General features: G+C 41.5%; 1 protein-coding gene across 7 annotated transcripts in view; it reads left to right on the top strand.

Moving 5' to 3' along the window:
* PAG1 (phosphoprotein membrane anchor with glycosphingolipid microdomains 1) overlaps positions 1-16,912 on the top strand; it is a 116,032-nt gene that overhangs the window by 51,433 nt on the left and 47,687 nt on the right. Inside the window, exon 3 of one of the 7 annotated variants that reach the window (XM_051612546.1) lies at positions 413-455. The exons of 5 other annotated variants lie outside the window; for them this stretch is intronic. The gene's annotated coding sequence lies outside the window, so the exon portion shown is untranslated. Of the gene's footprint in view, positions 1-412; positions 456-15,698; positions 15,757-16,912 lie in introns of those variants that run through there. One more of the 7 variants, XM_051612551.1, reaches the window with a different exon arrangement.

The raw sequence follows: 16,912 nt of genomic DNA, 5'->3' as shown, positions 1-16,912 counted from the left end.
GTCCACTTAGGGCACATAAAGATTGCTTTTTGGATCAGCCATCACAATGGTTATCCTTAGTAGGGTCATATCATGAAACATCTGCTTCATTTTTTTCTTAAGATTACTCTCACCCAGTTTCTATGCTTACAGTGTTTACCCATAACAAGAATGTCTATTTGTTCCAAATATATTAAATGCTAATCAAGTTTTCATGGCTGAAGCAAGTTTAATATGCATTTTTAGCAAAGTATGGAGCAGATTTCACTGTTGTTACTCCAAGAATTTTACTTGCTGATTTACTCTGCTTTGAGAGCAAGATTGTCTTTTGTGTCAGACGTGCAGCATGGCAAGCCAGCAAACGTGAGAATTCAAAGTGACTTGATGCTACAAACAAGAATGTGCGATTTTCCCCTTTCTTTCTGTCATCTAGGTCTGTTTAATACCAACAGAAATGGCACATCTCCCACCTTCATGTGAGTACAGATTCTGCATTTCTGCAGTGAATCCAGAAAAGTTCGGTCAGGCCTTTCCCAGAGGGGACAGAACAATCCGTGGCACTGTCCACCAAACCCACTGCGTCTCTGAGAGAAAGCTGCTTCACAGTCCAAATGAGGGAAAGGGAGTCATTTTAATTTTTGTGGCTTAAAGACCTATGAGCGTACTCAGGGACTACACACTTCACTGTATAATTTTCTGATTGATGATGCCTTGAAACTGTAGAGCAGTTGTATTACTTTTTTTATGCTTTTTGTATACTTTTTGTATGGTGAGGGTTCAAGAATACTACTTAACCAGTATTGAACTTTAACTTGAACACTGAGGTTCATGGGTTTATTCGTTTAATATTTTTTGAATTTAATGCAGGTGATAGTCACTGCCGGCCTTATCACTGCCTCTTCTTGAAGAGAGCTGGAGGAAATACAAACTAGCTTATACAAACTTGGGAGATGAAGTGATGATGGTCCTCAAACTCATTACATGAGATGGCACAAAAGTTCACATCCTAATTATTGCTGCAGTTATAATGTCATGTGGGAACTATTCTGTTTCAGGGAATAAGGGAATACTTGCTCTTTCAGTCAAAGGCCGCATTATTTTTGTATTACTACTATCAGCATCATAACTTTGCCAAATGAAAATATATAGCCAGACATTACGTGATCTTCTGCTTTTCACAGTCCATTTTTTCTGTCTATGGATGTGTGCAAGTTCCTTCACCATGATTTGGAGCTTCTTAATGCTGTCAACAAAGAAATGTCCATTCCCACACTGTTCAAAGATAATTTTGTGGCTGTTCTTTCCCTTGGGGTGGGAGACAATCTAAGAAGATTGTATTACAGAAGATTGATTTCTGCTTTTCATGTAAAAGGAAAATCTGTTTTTAATCTGGTTTGAGATTAAAATTCATAGTGACCATCTGTGTGAAAATTTTACCCATAGTAATTTATTTTAAATAAAATCTGGCTCCAAATCTCACACTTTTTTTTGTTGTTTGTTTGTTTCCTTTTTTTCTTCCTGAGCAAACTTTTCAAGTCTGACATCTCAGGGAAAAGTATGTGTTTCAAAGATGATTTTGGAGGTTCTGAGTATTACTCCTTACCTTTTAAAAGAAGTTTTTCCGTCATGCTGCCTTGTACAGCCAGTAAGATGTCCCCAGCTGTTATGGGTAAGCTCTATAGTATAGACATCTGGTTTGGTCTGACTTCATTAGAGATTAGAGATATAACCACACTTTACTCCTTAATGTGAATGTCTTTGTCATTTTCCCTAAAACAAAAATAATTTGACATTCTGATTTTCTGTAATTATTCACATTTTTTACATATTTGTTCCACTAAAAATGGCTGTATCTCATATTTCAGCCTATTTAAAAGAAAATTACAGCCGAGTGAGACAGAGGGATGATAATATTTAGAAAGTCCAGACTGTGCTTAAGTTTTTCATTATCTTTGACAACCTGTTTAGAAATCCCATGTTTGTAAGTTCCAGCCCAGATGTTCAGTAGGTCTCAACAAGTATATTTATTGGGATTTTGTACTTAGGCTGTCTGCTATCCCCACAGGAACTTTTTTCTCCACTGGACATTCAAATAATTATCCTTTATTCATGTAAATACTTACACAAATTTTTAACATTCATGTTACATTAAACAGTGTACTTACATTAATGTAATATATTGACATTAATCTCAATACAAATGTAAAATGTTAATTACATGTACTTGAATATTCTCACTGCAGCTCTGCATTAGGTTAAGAGTGCTCCTGGATGTCAGAAGGGAGCAGCATTCCCAAAACTCTTTGACCTGCTTCCCTGCAAGAAAGCAGTTAAAAGCCAAATGGGGAGATGAAAATATCTTTCACAGCTGTGACAGCACAACATATGTTACTACTTTGTGTGAAAACGAGCAGAGACAGTTTAAACTCTGCATTTGGTCAATTAGTCTTATGGTGTCTTTTCTTTGACAATAATGATGCCATTGGCAAAACCTATCCAGAAAGGACAGAGTGGGTATTCCTGCAGAGACTGCCTAGTAGATTGCGATGCTTCTGGCATGCAGATATTTGTAGCAGATGTTTCCAATTAACTGTAATAATGCTGAAAAATAAATGAACTTTCTTCAGGACCTCCTCTACAAATATTGATGTCGCAGTGGTCTGCTCAGCCTGGAAGGGATCACAGTGTTGGCACTTAGGGTGGAGAGGATAAAAAAAATTGAAAAGTGCTGATTCGGCTTTAAAAGGTCCTTGTGTGGAGGGACATTGAGGACACAACTGTTGTCTCAATTTCCCTGCATTTCCTGGCTTTTCTCCTCTGGTGATCCCTCCCTCACAGCCTGAGAGCCTTTGAGGTCCCGAGGCCGTGCCTGGGGATGGCGGCAATGCCGCCTCCTGTCCGTGAGGTACCACACTGGGCTGCAACACCCAGGAGGGACATAAATTTCTGTAGGCTGGTGTGGATTGTTGTGCTAAGCCCCTAGGTGAGCTCAGTACTGAAATTAAAGGATCTTTTCCTTTGGGTGCTGGAGCCCCAGAGGTGCACTGTTGCTCTCCATGTGGAGCTGCATGGTTTGCTCAGATGCGTTTCCAGTGACATGTGGAGAGCCAAAGCTGGTTGTGGTTGTGCAGTGGAAGACTGAAGGTTCCTGGTATGGATCAGGGCTTCTTCTTTGCTGTCCACAAGCAGTTAGGAAGCTGTATCATTTAAAAAAAAAAAAAAAAAAATAGTCTTTCTTAATGTGTACACAGTTTCATGTGACTTTATCTTAACACAGTTACATTTCTTGTCAGGTCCACGTTGCTTTATTTTCTTCCTTACAGATGTTTTTCTTTTCCTACCTGTAACTAAGTAGTTTAAATTAAAACTTGATGCTTTAAATACTTTTTATTATTTTTAGTTTTTTGAAGTACACCTATGTTTTTACCAGTTCTCATTACTATTCCTTTCATAGCTCTGTTGTAAGACATATCTTTGCTCTGATTTAACCTACTTCTTCCTACACTCTTCAACTCTTACGTTTTTAATTTTTCAGCTCATATGGTAGGTTCCACTTTTTGGCAGTGATTGCAAGAATCACTAGTGTAACTTCTTTGTTTTCATTTTTGCTCCTTTCAGTGAATGAAATTTATTTGAATGAGATTATTTGAACTCAGCATTCCACTGTTTTAAGATTTACAATACAGGCTCCATGAGAGACTTGAAAGCTTTGGTCTTGTGGACCTCCTGAGCATTAACCAGACAGAAGCTGGATCTCACTGGGGAAAGGAAACTGGTTCAAGGTTATTATGAGCTTTCTGAACTTTTGTTCCAGTGGAAAGACATTTAATCTTGTTTCAGGGTACTTTTTCTTAAACTGTCTGGAAGGCTACTGGACAAATAGCTCCAGCCTGGCAAATCTCATGGCCATCCAGCCTAGCCACCAAGCCCATTGATCTCACAGCTTGTTGTTTTAGCACAGATACCCATCTAACCTGCTTATCCTGAGTAGCCTCTATCATTCCAGAGGCTAGAAGATCCATCTTTTTCTTCCCAACTGCCTGACCCTCTTGCAATGCTCCATGGAGCACAGGCCTGCGGGTGTTGACACACTGATGATGGACAAATGAGGGGCTGGTTGAATGGCCAGAATCAGATATCCTCAAGCAACACAGAGAGTGCTGCATCCTTATGTATTTTCCACATTCAGCTCTTTGAAGCCTCCTCATCTGTAGTGTTTGCAAGGTGGTCCTCCTTGTGATGCTGCAGAGTTAAGGTCCCAGTTCAGAGCAGGGAAGAACCTAGCCACGGGGAAGAAGACGTCTTGGCTGATGTTGCTGTCCCGATAGTATGACTGTTAGCTGTAAAAGCCACCAGGAATTAATCTTCCCACTCATTCCCGTTTGTCACTCCTGGCCTATTACATGCTGAGGGTATGAGCACGGTTGCAATGCAGACCCACTGTGCAGGACCCTGCCTGCTGCTGTCCTTTGGCACGAGCCTTCAGTTGCTCCGTGCTGCTTCTTCGTTGTCTAGGAACTCAGTTTTGCAGGCTGTAAAAGGTCCATGTAATGTTTCTTTAGAGAAAGCCCAACTGACTGTGTATAATCTTAAACCACATCATTTTCCGGTACTTTATTTCACATTATCCGATTTCAGTAGAGAATTGTGTGGTTAAGAGATACAAAAGTTTAACACCATCAAATAGCTCCTCACCAGGCTTTTTTAAAGGCAATTGCTCACAAAGCAAACTTCCTCCCTAGTTTTACCCGCTTGGGAGTGTCTGTAATTTACTGCAGTCTAAAGATGGAAGGCTTGGGCTTTTGCTCTTGTCATTTTTACGTTAAGGCAGAATTGAGGATAGCAGGATGTTGCTGTGTCAAAACAATCACATGTATGACTCTTTTAAGGCTAGCACCAAAATAGGAATGAGACATGGCAAGCGGTCTTGAGCACATTGAAATGATAAAGCTGAAAATAAAAATGTGAAGAAGTGGTTCCTATGAACTCCATCTTTGCTGAAAAAGACGATGTCAAGAGCAGGGTTTAATTTTTTTTTTAGCTGCACACTTGCATGGGACAGAATGTAGTTAAAATAATTGTGGTAAAACCTTCATCCTGGGCAGGCGGGTGTCTGGAGAAATAAAGGTCTGCCGTGGTCCTGCAGGCTCCTGGCAGGTGAGGCCGTGCTGCTCCTGTGTGCTGGATCGGTTTCTGGGCTGTTCCACGTGCACAAAGCCAAAGCGTGTCTAATGATCTCACGAGGGCAGCACAGCAATAGGCAAAAATGGGATTTCAAGTGACAAACACGATGGGAATGCAGTCTTTCAGATTATTTCCAGTGGGTTTTGCCATTCGCTTTAACCACTTCTTGACCAATGTGCAACCAGAACAAAGCCATGGTCATCTGCAGTGATTTTCTGGATGTTTTGGGAGATGCTCTCACAGTGTTGCTTTCGTGTGCCTGGGGGAGTTGTGTTGATTCAGTGATGAGTCAAGTAGGTGATACCCAGTGCTGTGAGTGGTACTGCTAACACTGCGGGCAATAGAGGACTGGAGCAGCTGGCAGGGAAAGGATGGGGATGTAGCTGCAGCAAAGGGGTGGCTGAAGAGCAGAAGCAACTGAGCAGAAGTTGCAGATGGCCGGTCACAGATAACATTGGCCCTTAACTAGTCTTGTCTTTTTGTCTGTTAACAGTGGGTTTGTTTGTGCAGCTATACTGGGTGATAGAAATGTACATTATCTAGAAGAGTAACTTCAGCTACTTACTCTTTTATGCTCTTCCCTGTGCTAAATTTTGTTAAAAGCCCCAAATAGCCCCTAGTGAGTATTTTACTTTTTAAAAAGCAAGGTATTGGCATTTATTATTAAATCAGTAAGAAGCAGCATAAAGGCCAAAGCACTTCATGGGCTTACCAACAACATTAAATTCATGCAAAGAATGGCTTCCTATGTAGATGAGCAAATCTCTAAAATGACTGCCTAACATATTCACATATTTGCATGGAGCTTTTCTTGATGATAAGCTCATGAAACACAAGACAAATAAGTTGGGTTTGTTTGTTGTGTTTGTTTTTTTTTTAAATTAGGATTTTGAATTAATGGAAATTAAAAAATAAAAGAAACCAAACAAAACCCCTGCTCAAAACTCCACCAAAAAAGGCTGCTTAATAAAGACAGGCAAAGAGAGTTCTCAGAGTGTGTACAAGAACTGCAATTTTTGAAGGAATATCCACTAGCCCACTTACATCTCTGTCCTACTTGGATCTCTTGGAGAAGCTCTGTATATGGCTGGTATTTCACATTCTTAATGTTTGTGGTTTAGTTTTTAGGAGGCTACACATGTGAGGTAACCTGCCCTTATGTGAGTTTATTTTCTCTCTGTTCTGTAAAATCGGGCAAGTAGAAAAATCAAAAGACCTGCATGAATTGGCTTGATTGGATTGTTGGTTGTGAGGCTGCCCAGATTCCCACAGCAGCAGGTGATCTTGTCTGAAGTAAGATGCTCTCCTTCCCTGCAGGGCTGTCACTGATGTCTCAGAGGCAGCAGTCAGGGTCCCACTGGGGATGTGCACAGCTGTCTGCAGCTGCTCCTGTGCCTTTCTCAAGGAGGGAGGAATGTGCATTAAAAAGGAGAAAAACTGTAATGAAATGCATTAACTGTTGGGAAGAAATCAAGCTAGGGAAGGTTATTTTTAGTAGAAAAAAAAACCTGTTTATTCAAAGCCGCCTTCTGTATTGCAGTAAATAATATCTTCAAATCAGGGTGCCCTCTCTTCCTGGAGCCATGCTAGATGGCAGGGCGGTGGAGATGAGGAGCACCAGGCTTGCTCTCCACTCTAACATGGCATGGAGCATCCCAGGAATGCTTCCTGGCTGTGGTGGAGGTGCTGGCAGGAGCACTGCCCTGCTGGCTGCTCTGTGCTCAGGGGAGGGAGCTCTGTGAAAGCCAGGCTCCGGGTATAAGGCCCAGGGGGGCATACTTTGGGTGGGGGATAGGCATATGGGGGCTTCTTTGCTTGTTCATCTCTCTTCAAGCTTTACAGAAAATGTTTTTCTCACATCCCTGTCTGGCTGCTTTGGAGTGGGAAGAAACACATGCGGGAGCCCATACAATTTCCATGGTTTAAATGCAAATACAGAACAAGAATTTCAGGATTTGGGCAAATGTGGGGGTTTTTTTTAAAGGAAGGCTAATGGGATCTTCTGTGGTGTGCAATTACATCTTATGGCAGAGCTTGCTTGGTTAAGCAAATCCCCCTTCTGATGTCTGATCTAGGGTTTTATTCTAGCATCTCTCCCAGTTCAATAAGTTGGCATAGGTGATACTGTTTGTTGTCTTGGCCAGTGTACTTTGTGCAGCACAGAGTCTGGAGGTGGTGAATAGGGTTCTGCTAACCCACTGGGTGTCTTAGCAACTTCTGTAAAAATGACAGAGTTCACATTGAAAGATCAAAAAAAAATAATCATCCACAAGTTTTTGTAGGATTCCTTAAGCATAGTGTTCAATTTTGTCTGGCAGAGGGATATAAAACTTTGCTTTTCAAAGACAGAGACAAATGTTCTGTGGAGTCCTCCTTGTCCAGGCATTGGTCAGAGTGGTGATTCTCTGCACTCATTGTCCATCAGTCTCCTCCATCTGCTGCCTCCCACACAGGAGGAAGATGGTAGGTGATGGCACACAAATAGCAGATAGCAGCAAAACTCACAGAATCAGAGAATCGTTTAGTTTAGAAAAGACCTTTGAGATCATCGAGTCTAACCATAAACTTAACACTAGGAAGTCTGTCTACCACTAAACCATGTCCCTAAGTGCCACATCTACTCATCTTTTCAGTACCTCCAGGGATGGTGAAACAAAGGCATCACAGTAGGTGAAGGTTTGGTGGTGGTGGTCTGTTTCAGCAGCTTCAGTTTGGCGTTGCCTGCTTTATGGAGCCGTGGTCCTGTAGAGGCTTACTTAATTACAGGGTAAAGTCTCCACTGCAGATCCTGGCTTTTACAGTGGCAAAGTCTGGCTGAGTGGAGGCACACCAAAGGTTGAGCCTCTGCTTGCTGGCTGTGATTGTTGGGTTCTTGAGATAGTTTTAATGATGTTGTTAGTTGCAGAAAAGAAAACACAACCAAAAATCATAGAATCATAGAATCTTAGGGGTTGGAAGGGACCTCGAAGGATCATCTAGTCCAACACCCCCTGCTAGAGCAGGGTCACCTAGAGCACATCACACAAGAACGCATCCAGGTGGGTTTTGAATGTCTCCAGTGAAGGAGACTCCACAACCTCCCTGGGCAGCCTGTTCCAGTGCTCTGTCACTCTTACAGTAAAAAAATGTTTTCGGATATTCACCTTGAACCTCCTATGCTCCAATTTCCACCCATTACCCCTTGTCCTATCACTGGTCATCACTGAGAAGAGCCTAACTCCATCTCCCTGACACTCACCCCTTACATATTTGTAAACACTGATGAGGTCACCCCTCAGCCTCCTCTTCTCCAAGCTAAAGAGACCCAGCTCCCTCAGCCTCTCCTCATAAGGGAGATGTTCCACTCCCTTAATCATCTTTGTAGCTCTGCGCTGGACTCTCTCAAGCAGATCCCTGTCCTTCTTGAACTGAGGGGCCCAGAACTGGACACAATACTCCAGATGCGGCCTCACCAATGCAGAATAAAGAGGTAGGAGAACCTCTCTTGACCTACTAACCACACCCTTTCTAATGCACCCCAGGATGCCGTTGGCCTTCTTGGCCACAAGGGCACATTGCTGGCTCATGGTCATCCTCCTGTCTACCAGGATTCCCAGGTCCCTTTCTCCTACACTGCTCTCCAGCAGGTCAGCCCCCAACCTGTACTGGTGCATGGTGTTTTTCTTCCCCAAATGCAGAACTCTACACTTGCCCTTGTTGAACTTCATCATGTTTCTCCCCGCCCAACTCTCCAGCCTGTCTAAGTCCCTCTGAATGGCAGCACAGCCTTCTGGTGTGTCAGCCACTCCTCCCAGCTTAGTGTCATCAGCAAAAAAAACCTAGAACTAGCTTCTGTCACAGCTGTACTCTGTGAACACGGAAAAACCTTCATGAACAGATAAGAAGGGAGGAATTGGTAATTTTTATTTGGTTTAATTTTTGCACTTCCAACGGTAGTTACTGCTGCTGGGAGCAAGTGGAAAAGGGGTTGAATATTCTGCTTCAGTGGCTTTTTGCAGTGCAGATGAGCTTTTCTGGACTGCAACTTCTCTAAATAGTTCAGGTGTATTTCTAGCTGCTGAATTTAACAACAAACAAACAAACAAACAAACAAAAGTTTTCAGAGAGCTCCCATGGTGTTCGGGCACCTTGGGCTTACTGGGCCACTTCACCCTGAGAAGTGTTTGCTTCAGATGTGCCATGGAGTTGAAAGTACACTTGAAAATCAGGGCAGGGCCCAGATTCTCAGCACCCTCGTGTAAGCCTGACTTTATCAGACACTTGTGAGATTTATTTTTTTTATTATTACTGCCTAAATTATTTCAGTCCAGCCTGATGAACCAAGTTTGGGAGAGACTTCCAGATATATGCTAATCCATCCATGGTCAGTATGGCCCAGGGAGACCAAAATATTTAAGGACAAAATAATATTAGATATACAACTAGGTCTGATTTCTTACAGGTAGTGTGCAGTCCAGGCAAAAAGCATAAAATCCCAACACAACAGTAGCAGAAAAAAGCTGGAAGGACCTTCTCTTACTGATCTGTAGTTCATCTGCTTCTATGAATTTGAGGTGCCAGCAGCTTCTTTAGGCTTTTTGTTGGTTTTTTGTTTTTTTTTTTCCTTTTTATACCAGTAACGTAGGTAAAACTTTGGGCAGTATTGCTAAATTTCAGGCACGTGCATGGGCAGCCAGCTCTGTGCTTTGTCCTGTGGGCACTTAGGAGAACAGAACAAACGGCCGTGGTTGCATTAAAAATATCTGACATAATTAGCCAAATTTATGTTTTGAAGGGAATTAAGGTTGTTCACCTTGTTTTTCCTGCTTTTTAAATCAGTTTTCACTGTGGAGGATGTAGTGGTGATCATCAAAGAGACCAAGAACTGTTAGCTGACAGTCTACATCCCATCCCATTTTTCCTGAAGTGAATCTTTGAGTAATAAAAGCTATCTCAATTCACTGTGCTTAACCAAAATTTCTAGGGTTGTTTTTTTTCCTCTCTCTCTCTTTTTTTTTTTTTTTTTTAATATCCCATAGTTTGTGAATACGTAAGTGCTACCAGTATCTCTATCACTTACTCAATACTTAAATGTGCATCTAACAGTTTCCACGGAGCAGTAGCTCTGGTGAGAGGACTTGTATAATTTGTGCAAATACATGCTTCTACAAAGGAATTTACATCTTAATAATTACTTTTCGTCTCATGCAATTTACTGAGTACAAACAGTTTTATCTCCTATGCTTTTGCTGAGTATGGGACCACCACTCCTGGCAGCAAAACTGGGATAATTCAGACAGGTCTGACAGGATCAGGACGCAGAAACAAGTCATCTGTCAGAGGAAGGATGCAAAGCAGCCATGACTGGTGATGAAGTGGTGACACAAGTATCTTTCTTCTCAGCTGCTCTATCACACCTTGTCAACAATGACAGGAGGATGTCATTCTTTGTCTCTTGGATTTATAATCTCAAAATGAAATCCTCGACTCGTAAATAGATTTGTATCTTCCGGTGGCTGTTTTGCTAATTAGGATGGTGTCACCTTCATTTCCAGAGCCTCTGTTCACTAGTATCCTATAGTCTGGCCAATTATTTTGAGCACACTTTAATCAGATTTGACTTTTAAAATTTTTATTATATTCCCTTATACATTTATGGATTAGCAATTTGATTTAGATAATCAGATCTTGTCCAAATATCCAAATAGTTCAGGAGAGTTTCTCCTGGTTAGCTATGACAATATAGAATAATGGATTAGTACAATTTTTTTACCAAATCTGAAAGCGTTTGAAAGTCATGAGTAAGAAAGTGCTTTGACCTGAAATTTAGTTAAGGAGTGGAAAGTAGGAAAAGTGGGAGGATGTAGGAGAAGATGAAAAAATAAGAAAACCCCTGGTCATTCACAAGATTTTGCTTCTGTTAAATGGTCTAAAGAGCTCTTCTAGCTCTTGACTAGAATAGTTGGGTCTTATAAATAGGATAAATTTAGGATAAATTTGACAATTAGGAAGAGAGGAAAATGAAGACTTAGTGATTTGTTTCTTCTTTTTTTAATAAAAAAGCACGCACTGCAGGGAAAAACAAAAAGACAAGCTGAAGTCAAAGGAAGCACATTTATAGCCACCCATGTCCTAATGAGTAGCATTAGGAAACCATATGTATTTAGTCTTGACTATAGCAGATTGTCTGCACTAAGCAAGCCCAAATCTATCAAGTGTTTGGGTAAAAAAACAGTTGGACATTCTGGTTACTACAAATGGAAACCAAAAAGCCATGTTCAAGTGCTGGAAACAGATGAGACAAAAGTTTCAGTTCCATTATCAGTGCTAATCTAACAAGTGGAAAGAGAAGAAAGAAAATTGCAAATTACTTCAGGTATTCTTATTACTATACTTTGCTGAATTTATAGTAGTTTATAATTACTATAATACTGCAAATCATCTTCCATTAAAAATATTTAAGAAAATAATTTGCTTTCTTGTAATATATTAGTCTTAGATTGTATTGGTACACTTTAAATCTTTTTAAGGCTTTTGACTTGTCTAAGAAAGGTCTTTAGACACATGATAGATATGCCAAATTGAAGTACACATGGCTGTAAGTCATCTGTAGCTTATATAGATGACGTCTTCACCTGAGCCAGCTAAGAGCTTTTAGCAAGGAACAGACCATAAGCCCAAATGATCTGTGTGCACAAGTGGGTGCATGTCTTTGTCATGTGTAGGAAGTATGCATGTCCTTCCCAGAACTGACAAGCTCCCAACCAGAGCAAAAAGTGATGCTTCATTAAGTGTAATTATGTGTTAGTCCCTCAATCTCCTGTAGACAGAACATGGTGCTGCCCAGCATTGGGCTCAGGCAGGTGGAAGGACATGAGGATGTGCACATACTGATGCTCTGCAGTGCTACAAATAAAACTGTGCATGGAAGTAACTCTTAAAAATTAATGCAGGAAGGAATAGTAGTGACAGGTTTGTATGGAGAAAGTGTAACTAAAGGAGGTCTAGAATAAATAGTTATCAAATTGGTTTTCATCAGCAGCTAATCCAAATTTAACTAAGATCTCAAGGGTTAAGGCTTCATTATCACCTGATGCAGGCTGAACACATCTATCTTTGAATAGTTGATGGAACACCTATTTAGAGAAATCATTTACAAGAGTAGCTCTTATCAGTACGGACATAGATGTTCATAATTTGCTTAAAGATGTTTGTTTTGTATTTGTGAAGAATTAATTTTCTATCAGGGTAATAGAGTGTCAGTGACTAAGTCTAGGCATTCTTCACTAGAGAAAGAAACTCTTGGCCTTGTGTTTTCTGCAAACTGCATGTTATATCCCTGGGTCTCTTAGTTGTGGATGAAAAGTAGGAGTGTGAACGTGTGTGTGTTGTAAAAGAATTAGTAAGTTTTCAGAGTAGCAGCATCCTATGAAATCTAATAATCTTCTGCAACTCAGAAGACATATTCTGCACCTTATTGCCTCTGCAAGAGTTTGCACTGTGCTACTTTCTCTTGCTTGTTTTTATGGAAAGAGATCTCGAAAACTTTCTGTTCTGTCATTCCTAATCCATCTCTGTACTGAATGACAAAACTCTCTTGCCACCTAAACTGCACTGAGCAGTATCTTTGTGGTTTTATACTCTGAGCTAGGGATGTGTGAGATAGGGGTGAAGGACATCTCAGATGGATGGTGTACAACCAAAGATACTGGAAGTTAATGGAATTACTGGAAGTTACATCAGTGAAAATGAGGTTATCTTCTGTACTTATAAAATAATTGTGAAAATAATCTGAAAGTATTAATTTTTCATGTGAGACTAAATTATAATGGCTGGATCATTACATGCCATAGATGTGGGGGAAAAAAGGCAATAAAGCCTTAAAAAAATCAAGTAGGATTGCAAAGATCCAGAGAGAGAAGGATCTCCAAGGAAAAAAATTATAAACTGTCATAGACCCTATATATGTAAATAAATCTCTATACATCTGCTGAACAATTTAAATACTATGAACTCTAGTTTTCACATTTGAGTTTAGGTGGCACAGGCAGGCTGTAGCACTCTGCTTCAGACCCAATATTCCCAAGAGAAGTAACCATCCTTAATGTTCTTGACTACCTGCAAGCCAAAGTATACTATGTACTAGACATTTTGCATTAAACAACCTGTTGATGCTATGTTGCAGTTCCCAAACGCTGCACAGTGAAGGAAGAAAATGCTATGAGGGCCACGGATTCATAAAGAAGAAAAACTTAGGAGAAGCAGAAAAGGGAGGAGGAATAGAGCTAGCTTGTAGGACATTGCTCTTGATTATACTTGACCTGTTTTAGTTGAAGTAATTCTGCTAGCCTCTGGCAACAAGCATTTCCTAATGTATTTTATCATTAGATGTTGCATCCTTTACTAGTTATTGAATGATGCATGTAGGCTGATCTCCCTGCAGTTCTCATGCAGGGCATCCTTTTGACTCTAAGTAACTGCCTCAGCACTTCATTTTTTAAAGGACAGAAGTATATGGATTTTCGAGATTACTTATGTAATTCTGCAGAGCAAAAAGAGAACATGTTTGAGATCCGTCAGCTGTGACACTGACCCTGGAAGCTACTCTGAAATATGTTTCAGATATTTATGATGTTCTGTCAAGGAACATCTGATTTTGTTTGTTGCCATGGAGTGTTCTGGCTCTGCTTGCATAAAGCAATCCTGATCCTGCTTAAGTCTATTTGGCAAGATGCTTAAGGCAAATATCTTGATCATTTTAATAGATAAAAGGAAGAAGTTTCCTTAAGAACTGTTTTTAAAGAAAAAATTAGAAGAGGTGGTTGCTAATTTACAGATGAATTTTGTGTATGAGATTCAGAGTCTTACAGCACTGTTACGCTCCACTGACACTGCCTCTCAGTTTTCCTGAAAATAATGTTGGAGCAGTGAAATGCTTTGAAACAAGTTGCTTTCTGAAATCGGTTATAAATTCCCTCCAGAAATATCCTTCTTATGTTGCTGTCTCATGTTACAAACTCCTATGCGTTACACTGGAAGTTCTATATCTATAATTGTTACTTGAGGTGACCCTTGCCAGTTCCCCAAGGATTTCACAGCAAAAATGGGCCCTGTAGGCTGGAGCACCAGTGATGCTTGCCTGGCCCTACTGATGATCCTCAAACCTGACCTGGTAGGACCTGCTTTAAAAGGGTGAGAGGGGGCCCCTAGGGGATTGTCAGCAAGTCACCAATTAATGCTAATTGCATGGGAAATTACTGTAACGCTGTGATGGTTCATCAGGGACCAGGAATGAACTGTGTTGCACCCCAGGGCTGCCTGTCCCTTCGTGTTTGCTTCTAGAAGAAAATGCATCATTGCTTGCTGGTCTGTTCAGTTGCAGTGTTTTAAGATCTCAATTATAATTAATGTGGAGGAATCTGAAACAGCTACCATCTATCACGGAGCTCAGCTTGGGAATGTTTGAGTTAAACTGAAAATTCCAACTGGTTTCGGCAGGGAGAATCATCAGCTTCTCTGGAACCAGGCCAGATGGCTACTTGTTTTCTGATAGGAAGTAAAACAAACCTGAAGTTGCATCAAATAGTCCTTTCAAAAGAAGAAAAATACAGGGATGTGATTTTAAAAGGGCTTTCTGCTTTGCCTCTCAGATTTTCAAGGGGAGTTTTGCAGAAAACTGGGATTTAAGATGCTGCCGACTTGTTGCCTTCCTAGTGACAGCTGTAAATGTCTGCTGGGGATGTCATTCCTTGTCTCATCATACAGTCACTCGTTAAGATTGTGAAGCATCGTGCCTTCTTGAAAATTAAGCTGGTAATGCTATGGGGAGGAAGCGAACAGCCTGTGTGCTCAGAGGCTCTCCGGAGTGTGGTTTCTGAGCAGTGCAAGAGCAGCCACGGTGTCCATGCTCCAGGCCAGGGATAAGCCTTGGCAGGGAGGGGAGCTTTCCCCAGCGGTGCAGGTGGGCGGGCGGTGGCAGGTGGGATGGGTGAGGCACACTGCTGTGTCACTGCATGGTGATTTTGCCTCTCCATCCTGCTCTCAAAAAGGCAGACAGGGCTTCAAGTCATGAATTGCATTTTGTGTAACTCCTCCCCTGTTTCGGCTGCTTGCTCACACAGCCACCCACAGATCTGAAACAAAAATGTGCGAAGCAAGGCAGGGAGCGCTCGCACCAGCGCGGATTTTGTCTCTTCTCTAGGTACTGGGGTGCCCGTCCTGTGCCAACGTCGTCTTACCCCTCCTGAATGTAACAGAGCTTTGCCTAATCACAAATACATCAGTGTTTTTCTCCCATCTGCTCTCATCAACCTGTACTTCAAGAATAATAAGAAGAAGAGGAAGAAGAAGGAAAAAAAGAAAGTGTAGGGCTGTACCCGCATGTGCCTTTGTGCCAGCGTTCCTTGGGCGGGCTGACAGAGGCGGCTTTGTTCCCAGGCTGTGGCCGGCTTGGCAGCCGGAGAAGGTGGGGATCTGCGCCGTGCATACGGAATTGGCCCAGGGCAGGGGGCAAGAAACTCCTAGAGCTACATAAATAGGAGGGAGTCTGAGACCACACTGGCAGCTTCTCTTGGTGTCTTCTGCACAATGCAAACAGGGGCTTCTTAATCAAAGGTAAGGTTTTTATCTTTAAACGGTAGCGACTGCTGCTGTTCAGTTACTAATTAAAATGTAGGTGATACGACCAGAGGACAAGTTGTGAGTCTGCTGTACTTCTCAGGAGAATAAAGCCTCACGGTGGCATTGTGCTGTGGCAGAGGTTTATTGAAGTTTGTCCGTTCCCCATTATGTAGGCTTAGTTCGTGTTGCCAGTAATGAGAAAATCTGTATGTGTTCCCATCAGAAGAAAAGACCATTTAGCCTGCTTCTCCAGCTTCTTACTTTTCCAGCCAGAAGAGACTATGTATATGCAACATTAAATGGATTTTGCTGATAGAAATACATTAACATGTAGCCATTAGGCAAGGTAAATACTTCTTCCTATTACCAGAGACAGTTCCTCCCCCCTGCAGGTACTCCCTGGATAGAAAACATCCTGTACAGTGGTAAAAAATTAACATTTGTTTCACATACCTCAGCAGAAAGAAAAATTGTCCTTGCGTTTATTTTTTCAGCCTCTTTGTAATAACTAAGATTGCATAGACTGTGCTAGGCAGATGTTACGTTGTTGCACTGATATTTTCCTGTGTTCTTGCTATTTCAGTATTTTTAGTAGTTTTTAAGTTGCTATTATTTTTCCACTTGTAAAGGTGTATTTTTTCTGAGCATGTCTTCAGGTTTCTTTGCTGTTCTTGTCTGTCTGTCCGTTGTAGTGGTTAACTGTATTTTTGAGAGTTTGTACTGCTGTTTGGGGTTGATAATGAACTTAAAAGTGCATTCCTTGGAGCTGTGGATTCATGTTGTGTGCCCAGGCTGATGCTCTTTCAGGGTTGTGGTTGGGACCCCCCAGCACAACTCCAGATTTGAGTGCTTAATGTCACAAGTGCCATTTGAAAGATATTGGGGAGGGGGCGTGATTTTTTTCTAAGGGGACATAAAAAAGAGGAGTGTGCCATTTGTGCGCTGAAGGGCCTTATTCTCTTCTGCCAGTCTGCTGATGTAGCAGCACTGTGCGTAATTCGGGAGAACACAGCTCATACCTCCTGTTTAGCCCGACGGCACGTAGCAGCCCTGGAGCACACAACACTGCCTTTGTGCTCCTGTTGGGTTTTAATCTTTAGGGAGCAACTGTTTCAAAGAATAAACACATTGCCTTGTAGGAGAAACTCTG

Source organism: Apus apus, chromosome 2 (assembly GCF_020740795.1).
Source record: "Apus apus isolate bApuApu2 chromosome 2, bApuApu2.pri.cur, whole genome shotgun sequence".
Classification (NCBI taxonomy): domain Eukaryota; kingdom Metazoa; phylum Chordata; class Aves; order Apodiformes; family Apodidae; genus Apus; species Apus apus.
This window is presented reverse-complemented; position numbering and strand designations above follow the sequence as displayed.